Raw genomic sequence first — 5,073 nt, 5'->3', positions numbered from 1 at the left:
GAGAACCATTGCAGACTACAAACCCTGGTGAAGTCAAGGTGTGGGAGTGGTGGCATTGAGAAGACTGCCTAGAACTGACAAGGGCTGCAGTGAAAACAGCTCTTCTTCCATGCTGGAAGGGGCTGCAGGTTCCTTCGTGGATAAAAATGCACAGTACACACCTCTTCTAGGTGCTGCTCACATTTTGTGGGAGTGTGGTAGTCGTGGAGGTACTAGGGTATCTCCTCAGGAATTTTCCTTGCTCAGAATTTCCTGCCCTGCCTTGATATTTCCCCTTCTTTTTTTTGACTACCTGCCTCTGTCCATGAGTGGTACCTTGATCTGTCTGACTGTCCATGTTCTCTACCTGCAGCCATTTGTATGTGTACAACCTCCTGTTTGTCTCCCATTTCTAAGCTGTTAAACTTGTGTTTTTTTTTTAATATTTATTTGAAAGTTACACAGAGGAGAGGCAGACAGAGAGAGAGAGAGAAGTCTTCCATCTGCTGGTTCACTCCCCAATTGGCTGCAATGGCTGGAGCTGTGCCAATCCGAAGCCAGGAGCCAGGAGCTTCTTCCAGGTCTCCCACGTGGGTGCAGGGGCCCAAGGACTTGGGCCATCTTCTACTGATTTCCCAGGCCATAGCAGAGAGCTGGATCAAAAGTGGAGCAGCCAGGACTCGAAATGGTGTCCATATAGGAGGCCGGCACTGCAAGCAGCAGCTTTACTTGCTACACCACAGAGCCAGCCCCCAAGTTGTGTTTCTTAACCTCCTCTTCTGCTTTGTTCTGGGGAAGTGGTTATTTATCACTTGCAATCACCTTTCCCCCTCCCATATGCTTTCCTTCGTTTGAGATATTTTGACCTTCAGTTTTGTTTGGGGATGTGGAAGGATGATAATTCTAAATTTTTGGTTTCCCTGATTTTTTTTGTTTGTTTTTTTTGTTTGTTTGTTTTTCTGTACTCTTCTCTGTTGGTTCCCTTATCCCATTGTCTTATCCGTTCTGCCTCTGTGTGGGCCTGGGCTATGCAGCAGGTTAGATGTCCCTTCAGAGCTCCAACATGCCCAGAGTCTGGATAGAGATTCAGACCCAGAAACACATCCTGACCTCAGCAGCCGCTATCTTCTTAGTGGGAGCTACAACACTCTTCTTTGCTTGTACGTGTCCAGAACTAAGCCTGAATATGTCACCTGCAGTGCCCATCTACAATGCATTTATGTTTCTCTTTGTTCTGGCCAATTTCAGTAGGGCCACCTTCGTGGACCCAGGCATTTTCCCTCAAGCTGAGGAAGATGAGGACAAGGAAGATTTTCGAGCTCCCTTGACAAAACAGTGGAGATCAATGGCATCCAGGTGTGCATGAAAGGATGTGCCACCTGCCGCTTCTACTGTCCTCCTCGGCGTTCCCACACAGTGTCTGTGATAATTGTGTGGAGGAATTTGATCATCCCTGCCCCTGGGTGAACAACTGTATTGGCCGCCAGAACTAGCATTATTTCTTCCTCTTCCTCCTTTCCTTGACAGCCCACTCTTATGGGAATATTTGGCTTTGGCCTCCTTTATGTCCTCTGCCACATAGAGGAGCTCTCAGGGGTCTGCACACTGTCACAATGGCAGTGATGTGTGTTGCTGGCTTATTCTTCATCCCTGTAGCTGGCCTCACAAGGTTTCATGTGGTGCTGGCGGCCTGGGGACGCACAGCCAATGAACAGGTTATGGGTAAATTCTGGGGAGGCATGAGCCCCTTCACCAATGGCTGCTGTAACAATGCACTTTGCAATTCCCCAGCACCCAGATATTTGAGAAGACCAAAGAAAGAGAAGACAATTGTAATCAGACCTCCCTTCTTTCAGCCAGAAGTGTCAGATTACTGTGAAGATCATGGATAATGGCATCCAGGGAGAGCTTAGGGGAACTAAGTCTAAGGGAAGCTTGGAAACAACAGAGAGCCAGTCCGCAAATGCCAAACCCCGGCCTCCTCCTATGCCAGACCTGAGCAGCTGCATGGGACTGCGAACACACCTTTGCCTGGCTACTAATGGAGATAGCAGCTTTTGGGGCAAGGACAGTCCCCCACACCAACCATGTACAAGTGTCGGCCGGGTTATAGTAGCAGCAGTGCATCAGCTGCCCTGCCTCATTCCTCCAGCACCAAGTTAGTCATGGGGACAGTTTGAGGAAGCCAACCTCAACTGCAGAGAGCAGCCGTCATCCCAGTTACCACTCAGAGCCCAGCTTGGAACCCGAGAGCTTCTGTTCTCCCACCTTTTGCAAAAGCTTTCACTTCGATCCACTTTCCAGTGGCTCTCATTCCTCCAGCCTCAAGTCGGCACAGAGAACAGGTTTTGTACTGGACGAGTTGCAGTCCATGCATTCAGAAGGCACCACTTCCACCTCCTGTAAGAGCCTGGCCAAACAGACATGCAACGGAAGCCTGAGCCAGACCCAGCTTTCAGCTACACCTCTCCCTTCCTGTCAGTATTCCTGGCCCAGCAACAGGAAGCCGAGAGGCATCCACATTTGGTGCCAACAGGTCCAACACGAGAGCCCTCACCAGTCCGTTATGACAATCTGTGGCCTCCCTCCAGGGATGAGAGAAGCTGCTGCACCAGTCACCCAGCTCCCAGTCCATGAGGAAGAGCCAGGCTTGGGAGACTCAGGCATTCAATCAACACCTGGCTCAGGCATGCCCTCATAGGGCTTCCTCCTTAGATGATCTGAAGAGATCACCACCGAGCAAGACTCCACTTGGACGCCCTGCTGTCCTCCATTTGGGGAAGGCAGAAAGGCTAAGGGGCCAGGGACTAGGGTCCCCTGAACCAGGTCCAACCACCCCATATCTGGGCCGTTAAACATCTTACAGCAGCCAAAAATCCCCACCTGGTGTCCCTGAGATAGAGGAAGTGGCCTTGCAGCCACTGCTGATGCCTGAAGATGAAGTACAGCTCAATACTGCCCACAGCAAATCCAACAGCAACCCAAGAGCATCAGCTCAGCCTCCCCTGGCCCCACAAGGGGAGGAGTCAAGAAACTGTCATGAGTGGGTGGTACCACCTGAGATATGGTGTGAGCTGTCAGTGCCTCCCCTTCCCCACACCACTGTGTCTACACCAAAGGGCCCCGGGTGGCCACCTTCCTTCCCTCAAGGGGCTCCCTTCCCCTGCATGGACATTTTTCAAAACCCCGATTCCCAGAGGATGAGTGTTTTATAAAATGCAACCGAGTTGGGGAGTTGGAGAGTTGGGGCCCTGAGGCTGGGGTAGTAGCTCCCCCCTTTTACCTTTTAAGACCTTCCTTCCCTAATCCCTGGACCAGAATCAGTGGACATTTGTGCAATTGCTTGCCCTGGAGGGAACCAGATCATTTTTAAACCAGAAATAATTTTTCTATTATTGTTACAGATCCTATTTTTTAATCTTCTGTGTTACCAGGTGTGTGTATAAATATCAAAGAAATTATATATCTATCTTGGGATGGGAAAATGAGGGAGGGATATGTAAAAGAAGGATGGTCTTACTTTTCCTGGTCCTCAGACCAGCAGGAAAAGAGGGGAGACACCAGAGTCTTCCTTTCCCCCCCATGGTCCCTCTCTTGTCTGTTACCAACTAAGGAAGTAGTAGAACCCCCTGTTGCTGCTAAGTGATCAGGAAAGAAACCTGGGGAGAGAGGAGTCTGAGCTCTTGGTTAGAAGAGGAAAGGACTTGTGGAAAGTTAGTTTTCTAGGCTTATTGGCATTTAGCTTCCCAGGAAAGGGGTCAGAGCCCCATGACATTGGTGGTGGTGGTAGGAGGGGGATCAGGAAAAGCATCTGGCCTAATTCAAAACACTATTAGAAAATCTCCCCTTTCTTGGGAGAGGGGTTGGGTGGCTTTCTTAAGTGAGCCCCTCAGAGCTTCCCCTAGGCTACAGTTAAGGTGATTTTAAAGTGCAAGGACAGAAGAGAAAAATCCAAAATGCAATATTTTTCATCACATGCCAAAAACAGGACAGAGGAAAGGAGTGGCAGGCCTAGGCCCCTCCAGATGTCCCCTAGGGGTTACCCCTCAGCCCACCTTAGAATGGTGCTGGGTAGAGGAGATACCTGGGTTCTAATCTCTAAATAGGGGAGACTCCAGCCTCTTCACAGAGTCCCTTTCATTTTTTATTCTGATTAGCCATTTTCAACTGACAAATGAGAGAAATCCTGATCTATCAGCAAACAAAAAAAGAGTACTTAAGTTTATATTTAGAAACATTTATGTCATTTGCTTTACCCAGTTTATACTTAACAGCAATACCTAGATGTCTTAAGAAACTGAGATAGTATATAACAATACCTAGATGTCTTAAGAAACTGAGATAGTATATAACTAAAGTTATAATTTCTTTTCACTACCCCAGAGCCAGTGAATGACTTGCTATGTCTCAGGCAAATGAACCCATTTGAAGTTGCTGTAGCAATTCCTCCTGGCAGTTTTGGGAGTGTTCAGTAGCAACATTTTTTTAAAAGATTTATTTATTTTTTTGAAAGGAAGAGTTATAAAGAGGCAGAGGCAAAGAGAGAGAGAGGTCTTCAATTGGCTGGTTCACCTCCCTGAAATGGTCACAACTGCTGGAACAGGGCCAATCCAAAGCCAGGAGACAGGAGCTTCTTCGGGGTCTCCTCATGGGTGCAGGGTCCCAAGGACTTGGGCCCCCTTCTACTGACTTCCCAGGCCACAGCAGAGAGCTGGGTTAGAAGTGGAGCAGTCAAGACTCAAACCAGTGCCCATATGAGATAATGGCACAGCAGGCAGTGGTTTTACCAGCTATGACTCAGTGCCAGCTCCTTAAAGCTACGATTTTGAAAAATTTTCCTATGAAAGAAAACTCAAAAGGCTGATTCTGATTCATTGTACTTAATACACAGAACATAATTTTAACCTTAGTTAAGATTTTCATATTTTGGCTGACACTCACTGGCTGCTGGTGTTTTGAATGACCTATGAATAATGGTGTTTGCATGGGAGTTTCAGGAGCCCACTGAAATGAAATGACAGAAGGCAGACCTCACTGACAGCTCATGAGAAAACACGTAACCATCGACTGTGAACAACTGAATTCTATTTCCAA

At 48.0% G+C, this 5,073-nt stretch overlaps 1 pseudogene; it reads left to right on the top strand.

Moving 5' to 3' along the window:
* The first annotated feature begins 1,040 nt into the window (after window positions 1–1,040).
* LOC149122898 (palmitoyltransferase ZDHHC5 pseudogene) lies at window positions 1,041–3,052 on the top strand (annotated as a pseudogene).
* The last annotated feature ends 2,021 nt before the right edge of the window (window positions 3,053–5,073 follow it).

Source organism: Oryctolagus cuniculus, chromosome 13, assembly GCF_051225735.1.
Source record: "Oryctolagus cuniculus isolate XC-2025 breed Fujian yellow rabbit chromosome 13, ASM5122573v1, whole genome shotgun sequence".
Classification (NCBI taxonomy): domain Eukaryota; kingdom Metazoa; phylum Chordata; class Mammalia; order Lagomorpha; family Leporidae; genus Oryctolagus; species Oryctolagus cuniculus.
Note: the sequence above shows the minus strand (reverse complement) of the source record. Positions and strands in the feature narration are given on the sequence as shown.